An 18738-nucleotide genomic window follows, 5' to 3' on the forward strand; every position below is an offset into this window, starting at 1 on the left:
CTGTTTTAAAGTTTTCCAGCAAGCCCCAATGTCAACTTATAACACTTTTTTTCCCTTTGAATCCTTTTTCTCATATCCATTTATTTTTCCCCGCAATTCTGTTTTACCTGACCCAAAACATTTTAGCACTCATTAATTTTGCAACAGTTCTTGAGATAAACTTTAAATTTCTCCCAATCTTCTTCCACCGTCTCTCTCCCTTGGTCACGGATTCTGCCAGTCATCTCCGCCAATCCCATGTAGTCAATCACCTTGGTCTGCCATTCTTCCAGTGTGGGTAGTTCTTGTGTCTTCCAGTACTTTGCTAGAAGTACTCTTGCTGCTGTTGTAGCATACATAAAAAACATCCTATCTACCCCTCCAAGGGTCTTCTACTAGTCCCCCCACTGTGAGAAGTGAAGTTACAGGGAACCAGGCAGAGGGCCACCTCGGTAGTGGCACCCACCCTGTGGAACACCCTCCCTTTAGATGTCAAGGAAATAGCTATCTGACTTTTAGAAGACATCTGAAGGCAGACCTGTATCAAGAAGTTTTTAATGTTTGGTGTTTTATTATGTTTTTATATATATGCTGTAAGCGGTCCAGAGTGACTGGGGAAACCCAGCCAGATGAGTGGGGTATAAACAAAATGATTACAACAACAACAACAACAACAACAAAGAAACCCTGCTATTTATGTTTAAGAACTGGCGCCTGTTTGCTTGCTTTCGTCTTCCCTCCTCATGCCTTTTTTCCTTTTATGCCTTTTCTTTTTGATAATAAGCTTACAGGCAGGGACCGCTTTTCTACTGACTGTCTTTCTTAAAGGGAACCTTTCTGACTGAACAGGGTGAGTAAAAATGCTTTAGTTAAATAAACGCAGGTGGGAATTGCTTCCACAACCGCTGAGCAAAATGACCCCAAAGAAGAATGATGGATGTTCTACTGCTAAAGCTGAATATATGAGAACACTGAAAAAAAGGCAGCGATTCAAGGAGGAGGAAGCAGAAAACAAAATGGGCAACATTTGCTCTAAATTGATAAATAAAATAATGAAGGTTACTGACTCCCAAAAGCCATCTCTAGCAGTGTCGGTGTTTAAGAATAACTCCGCGTACCTCTTTTGCAACTCAGTGCCACGAAAAAGGGAAAAGAAAATGTATTGTTTCATCGCTTGGGTGCATTGATTTACTGACGTGATTTATCGCCATTGGACACCCGGCCCAACAAATCATGTTTTGCTGACACCGTCAGCTGACATAACTACGTTGTCAGTTCCCAGTACTAAAAGGTAATGGATGGTGATTATTTTACTGTAATGGCTTTAATCAGCACTTTGAATGACTTAGCCGTGGTGTCATAATGGCGCAGCTCGTCGTTCATCACGGCAGCATTTTGTTTACCAACATCATCTATAATTCATTCGATTGTTGACAGTCATTGGCAAACGCCGCTCAGGCAAGGGTTTATCGGAATGGAAGATCTGCACAGGGCCAGCATACTAACTAGTCCCCGGATGATCTAATAGCGTCGCCATTTGTCCATGCAGTGTAGAATGCAGCCTATTTTTGTTTCTACGCTAATGCATACACCAGCGGAAGTCAATGTAGCTCCCTCCAGATGTTGTTGGACTTCATGGAGAGCCAATAAACTGAAGCATAATCAGATAAAACAGATAATCTGTGAGTGGGATGGATGGAGGTTCCCTGCTCTTGAGGGGGTTATTCTCTCTCTTAAGGAGCAGGTATGTAGCTTGGGGTGCTCCTGAATCTGTTGCTGTTGCTTAAGGTCCAGGTCGCCTTGGTGGCACGGAGTGGTGGCCCACCTACATTCCTATCTGGACAGGGATAGCCTAATTTCTGTGGCCTAAGCTCTGGCCACCTCTAGGTTGGATTACTGCAGTGCATTCTGTGTGGGGCTGCCTCTGAAGACGGTTCGGAAACTTCAGCAGGTGCAAAATTTGACGGCGGGGTTGCTCACCAGAACAACGGTTTGAGCATATAACATCAGTGATGACCTGACTGTGTTGTTGTTGTTTAGCCATTTAGTCGTGTCCGACTCTTCGTGACCCCATGGACCAGAGCACGCCAGGCACTCCTGTCTTCCACTGCCTTCTGCAGTTTGGTCAAACTCATGCTCGTAGCTTCGAGAACACTATCCAACCATCTTGTCCCCTTCTCCTTATGTCCTCCATCTTTCCCAACATCAGGATCTTTTCCAGGGAGTCTTCTCATGAGGTGGCCAAAGTATTGGAGCCTCAGCTTTAGGATCTGTCCTTCCAGTGAGCACTCAGGGCTGATTTCCTTCAGAATGGAGAGGTTTGATCTTCTTGCAGTCCATGGGACTCTCAAGAGTCTCCTCCAGCACCCTAATTCAAAAGCATCAATTCTTTGGCGATCAGCCTTCTTTATGGTCCAGCTCACGGTTCCATACATCACTACTGGAAAAACCATAGCTTTAACTCTATGGACCTTTGTGTACTGGCTGCCAATTAGTTAGCTGGTGGTTAGGGGGTGTGCCATGCTGCAACCCTTTGTTGCAGAGCCCCACTTGTTTGAGACCCATTTCAATTGTATTATCACTTTTGGACATCCCAACTACTACACTTCACAGGTTCTTTCGTGTCTTGGCACTGCGGTTAAGAATTTCTGAATGATCGCTGCGCATTACTGCCATGAATCACATGCGCACTGCACTTAGCTGGGCACCGTTTCCCCGTCAAAAGCACAGATCTGGCTTTGAAGTGCATCCTCTTTTCAAAAGATGAAATATGGCTTCATTCTGCATCGTTGCCTTTGGTTCTCCCCCTTGTTTTGCTGATCACTACGCTGTTTCATTGTTTGACACGTGGAGCTGTTTGATATGTTCTTCTTTATATTGAATGTTGGAAGCTGTCCTGTTTTCGTGGGGAAAGGTGAAGGTATCAATAGTAAGACACTATAACAAAATAATGAAAAAGTGACTGACAACGCTCTCTCCAAATTTAGATACTTGGCTATGAATGTTTTCTCCTGTATCATGGAATAATATATTCCAGGTCTCGTTCGGGCTCAGTAGTGAAATCATTATTATGATTGCTAGTTGAATGCTTAAAATCAGATCCATGCCTCATGTCTTATTCAATTGAATGGCCATTTCTGTCTTCAGAATCCTGATCATGTGCAGAGTGCTTTTCCCTCCCATTAACCTGAGATATACTTGGAGTCGAATGTGAATTTCATGCTCTTTATTCAGCTCGTAGAAGCAATGAATGAAACTTTTCCCAAAACGTCTAGCTATATGTACATTATTTACACAATGGGCATTGTGTGATTGGCTAATTCCGGGCTGCTCCTGTAGGCCAATCGGGTTGCGGATTCACTTGCTCCAGAAGCCTGATTGGCTGATCCTGCAGGCCAATCAGTTTGCTTATTCACTTCATCCAGGAGCCTGATTGGCTGCTCCTGCAGGCCAATCAGGTCGCTGATTCACTTCCACCTGGAGCTGGATTGAGTGGCTCCTGCGGACTAATCAGACTGCTGCATTCTGGATCCTATTGTTGTAGGATTCAGCTCAGTACATAACACCATAGCCTGTCCTATTAATTTAGAACTGAAGAGCTCCTTGGGCACATGGAAATATTTCCGGAAGGCATATTCCTTTCCTCAACCATTTTAAGATCAACAAGAACACAATAGCTGCTGTGGATTTAGCCGTGATCCCTGCATTGCAGGGGGTTGGACTAGATGACCCTAAGGGTCTCTTCCAACTCCACAATTCTATGAGTCTGTCATTTTATCCTCAATAATGAGATGCTGAAGTTTTATTATAAATCATTTATTTAAAAAATGTTCCATTCATCTCCTCCTCCTCCTCCTCCTCCTCCTCCTCCTCCTCCTCCTCAAAAGAAAGCTTTTATAAAATTCTGTGCTATGCACTTTCTGGGATTATTCATGTGTCAGCTTCCTGGACTCTCTTTTCCCTAATACCTGTTAGCTTGTCAGTATTTCCTTGTATCAAGCAGACCATCTGTATCTATTTACACAAATCCAATATTTATAGACTCGGAGCCTGATCTTCCCATACACTGTTTTGACATGCATGTAACTCACACAGGATGGAATCCTGTCTCGGCCGAGCTTACCTATTGACTGCAGCAGACCGAGATTGGGATCATGCTCACACAGAGAAAGCACACTCAGTTATTTAAAAAGCCTTTTAAAATTGTGCCCTGTGCCACGCTGGAACCTCTGTTCTAGCTGGAAGTGGAAGCAATCTCACAGAGAAGATCTGGGACACGTTTGCAAACGGTTCTGTTCTCCACAATCCATTTTAGATCTGCTACTGGAATAAATTCTTTATAGCCAAAGCTCCGGTTCACGCTATAGAGTTCTCTAGGAGGTGACAAGCCCCTGAGAGAATGCAGTAGTTAGTGATTCTGGCTGCTACTGCTACATCATCTAAGGCAGGGGTCAACAAACCTTTTCAGCAGGGGGCCAGTCCACTGTCCCTCAGACCTTTTCGGGGGCCGGACTATACAGTCATACCTTGGGTTGAAGTAGCTTTGGGTTAAGCATTTTCAGGTTGCGCTCTGCGGCGACCCGGAAGTAATGGAGCGCGTTACTTCCGGGTTTCGCCGCTTGCGCATGCTCAGATGCTCAAAATGACGTCACGTGCATGCGCGGAAGCGGCGAATCGCAACTCGCGCATGCGCAGACGTGTGGACACGGGTTCCATTCACTTCAGGATGCGAACGGGGCTCTGGAACGGATCCCGTTCGCATCCAGAGGTACCACTGTATTTTGAAAAAAAAAAAGGAATGAATTCCTATGCCCCACAAATAACCCAGAGATGCATTTTAAATAAAAGGACACATTCTACTCCTTTAAAAACACGCTGATTCCTGGATGGTCTGCGGGCCGGATTTAGAAGGCGATTGGGCCAGATCTGGCCCCCGGGCCTTAGTTTGCCTACCCATGATCTAAGGAGAGGCAGTTTTCACTATCTCCTTGCCACCGCCTTGTAAAGGAGCTACTCCCTGGTACATCTCTGCTGCTATAAGAAGCCAGCAGGGGTGTATCTTTTATGAAATCAGCAGTGTAGCATCGGTTGTCAGTGCCTGGGATGGGTGCGCGGGCATTGGGTGGGGGTTGTGTGCGCCAGGATGGGGTGGCGGCCCGGCCTGCCAATGTGGCCCTTGACACTGAGTTGGGCCACACTGGTGATGCCTGGTTTACGCCCCCACAAAAATTGTGTGCCCAGGGCCACGGCTCCCCACCGGCACCCTCCACGCTTTGGCCCTGTATGAAACTAATGAAGCGTAAGCTTCAGGGCCCCTAAGAGTCACATAAGTGACGTTAGTCCACATTGCTTAAAACTTTGGGGTCTACCATGACTCAAATTGATTAATTTTGTTGCTGTCTTGAAAGACCTACATTGGCTCCCAGTACTTTTCCGAGCACAATTCAAAGTGTTGGTGTTGACCTTTAAAGCCCTAAACGGCCTCGGCCCAGTATACCTGAAGGAGCATCTCCACCCCCATCGTTCTGCCCGGACGCTGAGGTCCAGCGCCAAGGGCCTTCTGGCGGTTCACTCATTGCGAGAAGCAAAGCTACAGGGAACCAGGCAGAGGGCCTTCTCGGTAGTGGCGCCCACCCTGTGGAACACCCTCCCATCAGATGTCAAAGAGATAAACAACTATCTGACATTCAGAAGATATCTTAAGGCAGCCCTGTTCAGGGAAGTTTTTAATGTGTGACATTTTAGTGTATTTTTGGTTTCTGTGGAAGCCGCCCAGAGTGGCTGGGGAAACCCAGCCAGATGGGCGGGGTACAAATAAATTATTATTATTATTATTATTATTATTATTATTATTATTATTATTATATATTTCTGCAAAACCAGTGAGGTCCCAACGAAAGAAGAACAGCAACTTAAGCTGATGGAATACATGCAGCTGGCGGACTGAACATATAGAAGAAGATAACAAGAAGAACATACGTTTAGAGAAGTGTTATGTATTGGGTTTAACACATGTTACAAGGCGCATTCTAACCAATCGTATAAGCGTTGGTAGACAAATGTTCTAATGGCAAGTAAGCGCATGCACTTTCAACTGTCAACGGTCAGTTCACGCTCAAGTTTATTATTGTGTTGTCCAGTCAGTTTGGTTCTTGTGTTCCTATGAGTGAGCTGTTGTCACTGACAAATGTTGAATAAACTTAGTTGAGGAACTTGTACTGCCTTGGGCTTCTGACTTTTCTGAACATTTAACAAGAAGATTGGAAAATGTTTATTTGAATATATGGGGGGGGGATTGTGTACACTTGAAAACATTGGCAGCATTAAGATAAATTCAACAGTGTAAATCAGTTTTGATGGATAAAGGAATACTGAATGGCTTAGTCGTTTATGTAAAAAATGCAGGGATTTGTGATATGCAAAATGAACCATGGAAAGAGAAGAAGAGAAGTCATTGATATTTTAAGGATGTTTAAATGAGTATTCTAAATTGAAAAACAGAAAAATTAATAAAAATTCTTTATAATGTTGTTGTTGTAGTAGTAGTATATATTTCAACAATCCCAAAGTTTGAGAGTCAGTAGCACAGATGTAAAGGAGAAGTGTTGTGGTAAGTTGGCTGCTCTGCTGTGGCTAATGCATTCCCCATCCCATTTTTATCAGAGGTTAAGACCCTAGAGGAATAACTTTTAGTCTCCCAGGTCTCAGTTCAACACCCAACCACGACACCACAAGGGCTCTCATATGGTGCAAGCTACATCTTCTCATGTGTACATGCGTTTGTGTGAAAGTGTTTTCACACTTGTTGATTTGCACGGCTCAGCTATTGTGTTCACAGGTACAAATACTGCACACCTGTTGAAAGTTGTAAGTGAATACCGGCACAGAGCAACTGTTCATATATACAGGTATGCAAATTGTACACGCACTGAATGTAATGTGTGAATGCCTCTGCACTCAGCTATGATTATGAATGGCATTCCTGGACTGGATACAAATCGGCCTTTCACCACGCGGCTAGTTTCTTTGCTGCTTCTCGGTAACGTCCAGAGCTGCTCCGAGGTGAACGGGGTTGTTGATGCCGCAAATCTGGGGCACGGAATTAATGGCCCACCTGAAATATCCTCATCACCTTCCTTCAACTTAGCAGATTTTCTTTCCTTCTCTTGTGTTGATTTTGTTCATCTCAGAGATGGAATTCATAAGCAGATTAGGATCGTGTTGGAGCCTTTGTTGCCATGGCAACACCATGCGGCAGTTATATGTCTTTCCTTCAAATCTTGATTCTGAGGTGACTGGTTATATTTATTCTTGTCCTTTGCAGAATCTCACAGCGTGATGGAAAAACTCATGAAGGTACAGGAAAATGTTAGGTTAGAGGAAAGTTGTGGCAGCCCAAAGTTGTTTCCATGAGGCGCAGGTTAAGTGTTAAATTCATTACTTTTGACTCAGAAAACCTGAGTTCAGATTCATTTTAAATTATAGGCTTTTTGCTTTTGTTTTAAAAAGAAATTATTTCAACTGGTTTCCCATGGGTGTTGGGCACTGCCCTGCCTTGCCCTCCCCCTGCCCCCAGGCATAGTATAAGAAGCCAGAACAGTTCATTCAAGAAAAATGTCTTTCTCAGAGTTTGTCAAAATGAGTTTCCCTAGTAATATATAATGGGTTGAACCAGGCCATTTTCACCATGGTTGTAAACTAGAATCTGGACTGTATCACTTCAGACTGCAGGTGGGAAGACTTCTTTGACTGCAATTGGCTCAAAGTCACCTACAAACGTTCTTGGCAGAGTAGAGATTTGAGCCTGGATCTCCCTTGATCCAGCATTTGACCACTAGACACCACTGTCTTCTCCTAATGGTCATGTAGGTGGGCTCAGTCCTCAATCATTCCTGTTAAAAGTCTGTGACCTTTGTCTTTCTAGGTGGTAGATAATCAGTGATTTTTGGAGGGACCTTGCATGTTTGGTATTGAGCTCTTCTCTTCCATATCCTCCACCCACATCCCTAGAAGGACAGAAAAGGGTGTTTTGAGAATGTGGCATGATTTGAGTTCAGCCTTCTGCTTCAATTTCTCTGTCATGCAACAGTGGCTGAAGTAAAACAGCAATGAAAGTCCATTCTTTCTCCTGACAGTGGTGTCAAGAATGTCCAATGCAAGTTTCAAGAACCATGCCATCAACACTACCACATCTAGTATTCCTCTAAGCAGAAAATTATAATTATGAGCATGGTCCTCCTTGTGTTGTTGTTGTTTAGTCGTGTCCAACTCTTTGTGACCCCATGGACCAGAGCACGCCAGGCACTCCTGTCTTCCACTGCCTCCCGCAGTTTGGTCAAACTCATGCTGGTAGCTTTGAGAACACTGTCCAACCATCTCGTCCTCTGTCGTCCCCTTCTCCTTGTGCCTTCAATCTTTCCCAACATCAGGGTCTTTTCTGGGGAGTCTTCTCTTCTCATGAGGTGGCCAAAGTATTGGAGCCTCAGCTTCAGGATCTGTCCTTCCAGTGAGCACTCAGGGCTGATTTCCTTAAGAATGGATAGGTTTGATCTTCTTATGGTCCTCCTTATCCTCCCATAATTCCTGGCCACTAGGCTGACGGGAGCAACTTCTAGCGGGCCAAAGTTCCCCCACACCTACTTTAAAGCCACAGTTCTCCTCCCGTTGCTGGCTAAAGTCGGCTAGATCTTCTACCACTGACAACCCACTTTTTAATGTTGCGCCTTTCAAGCTTTCGAACTGCCCTTCACCATCTCAGCGTCCTTAGCCTCCCTCAAGAGTTCTGAGCTGTCAAGCTGATCAGCCGCCAACGGCATTAATTCTAAAAGTTTCGGGCTTCACTTATATTGTCTGCGCAGCATTACCTTGCCGAAGTATTAACCCAAGCCAAATTATTCACTCGTGAAACTGCTGTCAAGCCACGCCACCATCTTGCTTGCTGTCAAAGCCACACACCCCAAGGAGTCTCTGATTCTAGCTTTTTTTCCCCTTTCCCAACTTTTGTGGGTTTTTTTTTTTTTTTGGAAGAGGCAGCGATTCCTCTAAGCAGCAGAACAGGCACTCACCAAAAGACCTGCGTAGACAACAGGGGAGCCAGCTAATTACATTTTAATTATGAAAAATGATTTGCGTTAAACTATAATTTCTGGTAGCAACCACACGGTGGCAATCATGTTCTTTGCTACCAGATTAATGACGGGGATGGATCACAAGGTCACTTTGCGAGCAGATAAATATTCGCACCGATCCTACAATCCTTTCTTCCTTTTCTGTTATTATTCTGATTTCTCTTATTAGTGGCGATGAATCAGGGAACTTATCATAACATCCCACCTGCGCCTGATTTCTGCAACTGTTAATCTGGTCCCTTCACTTACTTCCATTAGCCAGCCTTGTTGCAGTCTTTTTTCATTTCCCTCTGTGTAGGGAAAAAAGGAAAGTTATTCTGTGATGTCATCTTTGCATTCATTTCAGCTGAGCGCTTCGCATCTAAGATTTGCTATTTAACAGAATAGTACAGGTATCTGACGGAATGGCAACTGATAAACACAAGAACCTGCATATCAAGTAGGAAAACCCACCCCTGCGGTTTGGCAGCAGCACTCCTGGGCCTTGTCCTTGAGGCAGAGGAGGCAGCTATTTAATATTTAACCATCCCTTTGATCGTTTCCTTAAAATTTATTTACCCAGGAAAGATGCACCATCTGGCTGGAGGGGAGCGAAGCAGCCTTTTCTCTTCCTTTCTCCTAAGCGAGATGGATAGAAGGTCAGGAGATGGATCTTACTTTTAAACCTCTTCCAGCCAGAGCTCAGAACCACGATTGAAGCTTCCAGTGCACCGTCAGGCCGGTCAAAGCTTTAGCAGAAGCGCTGATCGCAAGATCTACAAGTGCTGTTGCTTCATCTGTTAATTTGCAGTTGTTTTGCTGCAATCGTTTTTTTTTTTTTTTAAACTATACTAAAATGGGCACAGTTTGTGCTTTAACGTAACATTCAAATAAAGTAGCACCCCATTTTGTAAGCAACGTTTTAATGTTAAATACAATAAATAGAGCCGTAACAGTGCATGGGGTGCATCACACACAGACACACACACACACACATGAATATATGTGAATGTAAGAAATATATGGAATGGAACATTATCCTAGCCCCAGTGCTTTTTTCTGAGGGGACACAGGGGGACGCATACCCCTAAACATTTTGTGAATCTTTGTACTTTGGTCCATTTACTGTATTTGTTTTCCCCAATTTGAATGATATGGTGATTTTCTTGAGTCCAAATGAGAATATCCCTAAACATATTTTAGAAAGAAAGCACTGCCTAGTCCAGGGGTCAGCAAACTTTTTCAGAAGGGGGCTGGTCCGCTGTCCCTCAGACCTTGTGAGGGGATCGAAATATATATATTTTTTTTTGGGGGGGGGGAAATGAACGAATTCCTATGCTCCACAAATAACCCAGAGATGCATTTTTTAAAAAAGGACACATTCTACTCATGTAAAAACATGCTGATTCCCGGACCGTCTGCGGGCCAGATTTAGAAGGCGATTGGGCCGGGTCCGCCCCCCCCGGGCCTTAGTTTGCCTACCCATGGCCTAGCCCTATGTAGGGCCTTATATACATTTAAAGCAGTATCATACCACTTTAAAGAGTTGGGGCTTCCCCGAAAGAATCCTGGGAAATGTAGAGTTACTAGGTAGGGTTGCCATGGGGTGGCAGTGGGGGGCGGGGGGAGTGGTTGAGCCTTTTTTAGTTTTTCCCAAACTTGTTGAGCTTGCTTTTTTTTAAAAAATAATAATTCCAGAGTGTTTTAACAGCCAATCTCTCTTCCCAGGGATCTCTGAGAATTAAAACTCTGTGAGGGGCAGTGGCGAAGGGGTGCAGAGGGAAAGCCACTCGGGTGCAGCTAGGGGCAGAGCTGTAGGCGCTCGTCTTCCAGGCAGAATGAAAGGCACACCCACCGATTCCGCTTCCTTCCTCTCTCCTTCCCACCCCCCTCTCTTATTTGCTCACCTGCCTCCTTCCCGTCCTCTCCCCTGTTTGCCCACCTGCCTCCTCCAGCCAGCAGCACGAGGCAATGGTGCCATGCCCACCCGTGACTCCCAAACCTACCGTGAGCCGTCGGGGAAAGAGGGAAGCTGCTGCGCCGCTTTGCCACTTTGCCGGAGTCGCGGTCGGGTGGTGCACCGAATGTCACCACCCCCCAGGGATGACACCCAGGGTAGCCCACCCCCACAGCACCCACTTCCTCCGCCACTGGTGAGGGACCCTCCTAACAACTTGTCAGCACCTAATACCACCACCTCTCTCCCTCTCCCTCCCTCCACCCCCCCTCTCTCTGTGTGTCTGAATTGATTTTAGAATGTATTTCAATTACAGTGGTACCTTTGGTTACGTACTTAATTCGTTCCAGAGGTCCGTTCTTAACCTGAAACTGTTCTTAACCTGAAGCACCACTTTAGCTAATGGGGCCTCCCGCTGCCTCAGCACCACCGGAGCACGATTTCTGTTCTCATCCTGAAGCAAAGTTCTTAACCCGAGGTACTATTTCTGGGTTAGCGGAGTCTGTAACCTGAGCATATGTAACCTGAAGCGTATGTAACCTGAAGCGTATGTAACCCGAGGTACCACTGTAATTGCTTGTGATTTTATGTAAACTGTGTTACTTTTACTGTTGTTAGCCGCTCTGAGCCCGGCTTCGGCTGGGGAGGGCGGGTTATAAATAAAAAAATATTTATGATGATGATGATGATGATGATGATGATGTGTGGAGCAGGCTCCCTGTTAATAACTGTCTGCCACCTGATGCATGTGTGTGAGGGACAGTAATGATGAGGTGACAGGCCAACAATGGCATGACTATATCCTTCCCTTCACCGGGGTGAAACTAAGCTTTATTTCACTGGGTCAAAGACCCAGTTTGGCACCCACCCACGTGCATTTTTGTACACAGAAACACAAGCTGGGAGCCTCAATGGCGCCCCTCTGGAGGTTTCACCCAGGGCAAAAACCCCCCAAAACCCGGCTAGCCTCTGCTGCCACACAATCCCCACTGCATGAGGTTCAGACATTCTGATCAGTCACAGCCTCGGCAGATCTTCTTCGTTCCTGGGAGATCCTCCCTCAAGTCTGAGGAGCGAAGTGATGAAGATAGCCTCATGTTCTCTTTGTTTCTGACAGCGCTACAAAGCTTGTCTTGTGGTGAAGTGCGTAGCCACAGGCAAAGAGGGTCTTGGTGCTCTTCGCGCAGCTTAGATGTGCCACAAGAGTGATAATAAGATTAGCTTGCAGAAACCAGAGCGTTTGACCTCGGTCTCTGCTACAAGACTTTATGCACCAGGGAAGTGTTAATGGTATGTCTAAATCCACTAGTCTTTAAAAAGATTAAGTGCCAGAGGAAGTTGTATTTCCTTCTCTAAGGCCGGTGTTTGTCCCAGGGTAGCAGTGGGAAGCAACCCCCCCTTTTTTTGGACGCACCGCTTTGCAGACATGGATTGGCTGTTTTAAAGGGTCTCCTTTCAGCACCATAGGTGGGAACATCACCCATATCTAGAGATGGGAAGGCCTGGAAAAAAATCTGAAAAATTGGGGGGGGAACCAGGGTTTTCCCCGTTTTTTTCTGTCCTCCCCCTTTTTTTCAATTTTTTCCCAAAGTCATTTTTTTCCAGAAAAAATGAAAATAAAAACACCAAAAACCAAAACCGTTTGATATAGTTTGGATATCCCACCCCCCCTAATTTTTCTGGAAAAAAATGGCTTTGGGAAAAAATGGCAAAAAACCTGTGTGTGTCCCCTCCCCCCATTTTTCCGGGGGCCTTCCCATCTCTACCCGTATCTATGAATAGCAACTAAGGTGGATGCAGGAACAGGTTCACAGAGTCACCTGGGTAAAGTAACTATCGCAATGTAATAATAATTCCCAAGGAATATCTGTCAGAGACAGGCAGAGGAGTCTCTCCTCAGGTTTCCCCACAAGTGCATGCTGTTGCCATGTCTCTCAAACTTTCCCTCAGGAAAGGATACAGTGGTACCTCGGGTTACATACGCTTCAGGTTACAGACTCCGCTGACCCAGAAATAGTGCTTCAGGTTAAGAACTTTGCTTCAGGATGAGAACAGAACTCGTGCTCCGGCGGCGCGGCAGCAGCAAGAGGCCCCATTAGCCAAAGTGGTGCTTCAGGTTAAGAACAGTTTCAGGTTAAGTATGGACCTCCGGAACAAATTAAGTACTTAACCCGAGGTACCACTGTACACTTCTTTGCCACTGTTTCATTCTCTTCACCTGAGTTGTCTCCCTCTCCACAATGGCTGTGTTCTATCTGTATAAAAAGGTAAAGGGATCCCTGACCATTAGGTCCAGTCGTGACCGACTCTGGGGTTGCGGCGCTCATCTCGCTTTACTAGCCGAGGGAGCCGGCGTACAGCTTCTGGGTCAGCGCACGGAAACGCCGTTTACCTTCCCGCCGGAGTGGTACCTATTTATCTACTTGCACTTTGAGGTGCTTTCAAACTGCTAGGTTGGCAGGAGTTGGGACCGAGCAACGGGAGCTCACCCCATGGCCGGGATTCGAACCGCCGACCTTCTGATCGGCAAGTCCTAGGCTCTGTGGTTTAACCCACAGCGCCACCCGCGTCCCATGTTCTATCTATATAGTCAGAGGCAATTTAGTTCTGAATCCCAGTTGCTGGGAACTGCAGATGAGCAGAGTGCTGTTGGACTCCTGTCCAGGATACTGGAATGGCCCTGATCCAGCACGCCAATTGTGAGGTTTTTTTCTGGCTCATAAAGACTCCAAAGGGGTTCAGGCCATTGTTACATTTGGCACATTATTTTCTACACTGACTGGCAGCAACGTGACGCTAGAGCAGGAGACTCTTAATCTCAAGGTTGTGGGTTCAAGTCCCACATTGGGCAATTGGCCCCTTCCATTTCTACAATTCTGTGATTCTATACTAAGAACAATTCAAGATAAAATTCACAGTTTGGGCATTGTTCTCGAGCGCCCTGAAGCGTGTGACGAAAGTTACACATTCCAAATAATCAAGCAGCGGCTCTACGACCATGAAAGACAGTGCTGAAAAAGATGTTGAAATACACATTCTTAAAAAAACCAGAAGCATTTTTACTTGGTATTATAGGTGAGGATATTAATAGACAAGATGTTAAATTGTTTCTATATGCAACAACAGCGGCAAGAGCATTGTTAGCCCAGAAATGGAAGCAAGAAGAAATTCTGACGAAAGAAGAATTGCAGACAAAATTAATGGACTATGCAGAATTAGATAAAATCATAGGAAGGATTCGAAACCAGCGGGACCAGAGATTTACAGAAGATTGGAAGAAATATATGAACTATTTGAAGAGCAACTGTAATCAACAAATTACGCTGTAGGACTACAAGAAGTTTTGGAAGGAGAAATGTATGAAATATTGCAAAATAGAGAAAGAAGAGAGATATTAGTTATGAGATTTAAAGGTAACAGTGAAAGTAAGAAATGTATATTAAGTGAATAGATTGGAAAATTTTCAGACATGATTGATGGAAGTCCAAAAAATTGTATAAGATGTAAAAGTATGTTTAATTACTTGAAAATGATATGTTAAAAACTAATAAAATTATATATCTATATATCTATATGCAAGACAGTGCTTGTTACCTCATACTCTGAGATCTTGTTCTTTGGAGACCTTAGGTATCACAACACCTTATGGAACCTGTGCCAAATATCTAAAGGATCTACTACTCCCCTCCCACCGAAGAGCTTTTATGCTCGCGAGATTAAATGCTTTCCCTTCTGCAATGACCAAAGGCAGATTCACACATACTCCATATCAAGCCTGTTTGTGTGCCTGCAACAAAGGAGAACGTGATTCAATGGACCACATTCTCTTAGATTGCTCTTTACAGAGCAGACCTCGCCAACCGATGCTGAGCAAAATGTTGGACCTCCGGCATATAACTCCAAGAAGAAGCCAAACAAGGTTTCTCCTGGTAGATCAGGACAAAGATACCACTGCTCCTGTAGCTTCCTTTTTATTTTATTTTTTTCAAAAATTTGTTATTCATTTTATAACACAAATAAACAACACAAACAGAAAAACAAACAACACAAACAAATTCTTGTCTTATCCTTATTTTTTCTAAACATTGTTAGGTGGGCTTCCCCAAGTCCCCTCATCTGATTTTCATTTTACCTCATCTTTAGCAGTTTACATATATCATAATTTCTAACCATTTTTTTTATCACGCTTACTTTTACCATAAAAATCTACATATTTTATCACTTACAAATAATACTGTTTTAGAATACACTATCTTCTACTTCTAACCCTACAGCCTATATCCACTTCCAAAGCTATTCTAAGATTTAAATATTAACATATTTTTCAAATATTCCTTAAACTTCTTCCAATCTTCTTCCACCGTCTCTTCTCTCTGGTCTTGGAGTCTCCCAGTCAGTTCGGCAAGTTCCATATAGTCCATCATCTTCATCTGCCATGTAGCTTCCTTTTTAGCCACAATTTTACCTGAAAGGGTTCCTAACGAACTATCCCTTTGGGGAACAGACATATATAAGCAGAAGATGTAAGTGCACACGATCACAGTGTGACCTTATGACCTTCGACAGCTTCGCCTTTGTCCTTTTAATTATCCCAGTGATTTTAAATGTTTCATACTGTGATGCCAATAAAGGTATTTGGAATTTGATATTGGATCCTATACTAACTCTGCAGGGCTTCTGACATGGGACACTCGCAGCCTTACCTGTTATGCGGTTCTGTTTTATGGGCCCATATTCTGCCCACATTACCAGTCTGAAGAGCTCACAAGTGGCTGCATTGGACAGTGTAGCATTTGTGTGGATTTGCTCCAAGAATCCCTTGCGCATTTTCCTGGAGAGGACAAAACAGATTTCACAAACTGCTGCTAGAACCCGGTCAGAAAGATTTTCCCCTGCCCCCTTTACCTTTTCCACGAGAGAAGCCCTGGCTTCTTTTATTCTTTCAAAAGTCCTTTCCGTATTTAGCGGGAGCGGCAGCCAAGGCGCTGAGAACATTCCTACAAAGGCAGCCATTTCTCTGGGCCTACCTTCTCATGTGGAGTGCTCTCCCCTTTGGTTCAAAGTGGTCCCTCTTATCTTTTACTATTCCTGCTGCCGCGGAAAGAAAACAGCGTGGGGCCCCCCAGAACGCTAATGTGCACCGACCAGCGAAGAAAGGCTTCAAATGGGTATTTGTTCGCAGGGTCCACCGCTTCCAGAAATCCAGGCCTCCATTTATCTCCTTTCGCTTCTTTGTACCGGCACCCTTCCTACCCCTCCTCAAGCCTCCCTTTCAAAGATATTAATAACGAACATATTTTCTCCATGGATGCTTTCAGTCAGCCTGAATAGCACCAGAGCATCCTCAGATTTCTCCCTGATTCTGTAAGCCTTACACAGGCTTACAGCAGCTACTACTATGCTGTAAGATACACTGTCCTGTGATATCACATATGGTATGTACGGATGTTGAGGGTTTGTATATTATTTTTGCTGTAAAAATATGTGAGATTACGATATTGTATTTATCTGCATTATCTAGAGTTTGTAGTACTGATGAAGCCCAGGACGGTGAAACAAGGCTAATGTTCCGGAAATCCTTGTCTTAGACTCTGTGAAAGGATTCTGTGGAACTGTAACAACCTTTTGTGTGGATCGTTGGACTCTATGAACAGACAGGTGGAATAGACACACATATATGGACCTTATGCACGAACTGATTAGAGAATGAACTGATCCACTGGGTCTTCTACCTTTTTCGTTGAACTTTATGAGCTACTTCTGTTGAAATCTACAATTTAATAAAATGAGTAGTATACTTTATTTATTCAAACGTACAGCCAGTTACGTCTTGTGTGTTTATTGAATCCTTACACAGGCAAGCAGCAAAGACTTACAATTACAAAAAATATTCCCTGACCCCAAACCCACTTTTAACCCAAACTTGTATTGGGGACCCATCTCTTTTTTCTTTTTGACCCTTTTTGACCCTTCTGTTTCAGTGCCTCTGCTGCAACCCATCACTTGGAGACCAGTGAATCATAGTGATATAGGAAAAAATAGGGGTGGTTGGCTTTTGCTGCCCAGCTCCCCAAGGGACTGAGTTCCCTAAGTCCATGATCGGTCAGAGGTGAATGGATGGAGGCAGGATGCAGTGAAAGCAAGGCAGATCTTTATTTTTCTGTTGCAACAGAATTCCCTACTCTCCTTGCAAGGAGGCAAGAGAGACCCAGAACCAGGGGAGGTGGAAGGGGTGTGTGGTGGGGGCTGTCCACCCCGGGTGTCACCACTGAGGGGGTGACAAAATGCTGGACGGCACTCACTATGGGGCCTGCAGCGCACCTGGGTTATGCGTTTCTCCTGGGAGTGATGCAGTGGCTTGGGCGCCCGCAAGCTCTGTGCTGCCCCAAACGGTCCACCTTCTGCCTCCCCCTCAGCTGTAGGGTGGCTGAGTGGGAGGAGGCAGGCAAATTCCACGGAGGCCCCGCGGAGCATCCTGCCCTGGTTGGCCCCACCCCTGCAGCAGCTGGCCCTGCCCCTGGGTGTAGAGCATGTGCACTGCCCCCAGGTGCCTGATCAGCTTGCTCTGCCGCTGCCCAGAACCAAGGGTTTGCATTTGGGCAAGAAGAAGCACATCCCTTCTACAAACCGTCAGAAATTACATCACACACAAGGTGGGGTTACTGTGGCTCAGACAGGCCAAGGCATAGCTGTCAACTCTCAGATTTGAAAATAAGGGATCAGCAGCCTCGCCTGTTCCGAGGAAAGTCTACGGGATATCTAACAATCCGGAATAGCAGCAGGAAGCAGCGGGAAATGGCGCTGGAATAAGGGAATTTCCCGCAAAAAAGGGGAAGGTTGACAGCTGTGGGCCAAGGTGTGATATTCCTGAGGATTTACCAAGTTTTCATAGTTGCAGACACAGCTCACGCAAAACATTAGCATTTGACAAGACAATCAGGATGACATCCCTCAGTGCAGAGCATCTGGGCAAACATGACAATTAATACAAAGGAGGTTCATAGATCCCCTTTCAGGAACTTCTACCTGTTCTCGGGCAAGCAGGATTGAGGAGGCAGAGGAAATACTTAGAATCATAGAATCATAGAATCATAGAATCATAGAGTTGGAAGAGACCACAAGGGCCATCGAGTCCAACCCCCTGCCAAGCAGGAAACACCATCAGAGCACTCCTGACATATGGTTGTCAAGCCTCTGCTTAAAGACCTCCAAAGAAGGAGACTCCACCACACTCCTTGGCAGCAAATTCCACTGTCGAACAGCTCTTACTGTCAGGAAGTTCTTCCTAATGTTTAGGTGGAATCTTCTTTCTTGTAGTTTGGATCCATTGCTCCGTGTCCGCTTCTCTGGAGCAGCAGAAAACAACCTTTCTCCCTCCTCTATGTGACATCCTTTTATATATTTGAACACGGCTATCATATCACCCCTTAACCTCCTCTTCTCCAGGCTAAACATGCCCAGCTCCCTTAGCCGTTCCTCATAAGGCATTGTTTCCAGGCCTTTGACCATTTTGGTTGCCCTCCTCTGGACACGTTCCAGTTTGTCAGTGTCCTTCTTGAACTGTGGTGCCCAGAACTGGACACAGTACTCCAGGTGAGGTCTGACCAGAGCAGAATACAGTGGCACTATTACTTCCCTTGATCTAGATGCTATACTCCTATTGATGCAGCCCAGAATTGCATTGGCTTTTTTAGC

General features: G+C 45.0%; 1 protein-coding gene and 1 long non-coding RNA gene across 2 annotated transcripts in view; both read right to left on the reverse strand.

Annotated features, from left to right (window-relative positions):
- The window catches only part of LOC310758658 (uncharacterized protein), a 324886-nt gene that overhangs the window by 130280 nt on the left and 175868 nt on the right, over positions 1 to 18738 (reverse strand). The gene's annotated exons all lie outside the window — the stretch shown is intronic.
- Positions 8637 to 18738, reverse strand: part of LOC310758866 — a 156667-nt gene continuing 146565 nt past the window's right edge. Inside the window, exons 2-3 of the long non-coding RNA XR_014546028.1 lie at positions 10994 to 11462; positions 8637 to 9397 (exon numbers count right to left, since the gene is read on the reverse strand). This is a non-coding gene — a long non-coding RNA (uncharacterized lncRNA). The remainder of the gene's footprint in view (positions 9398 to 10993; positions 11463 to 18738) is intronic.

The sequence above is a fragment of the Podarcis filfolensis genome, assembly GCF_964270895.1.
Source record: "Podarcis filfolensis genome assembly, chromosome: 3".
NCBI lineage: Eukaryota > Metazoa > Chordata > Lepidosauria > Squamata > Lacertidae > Podarcis > Podarcis filfolensis.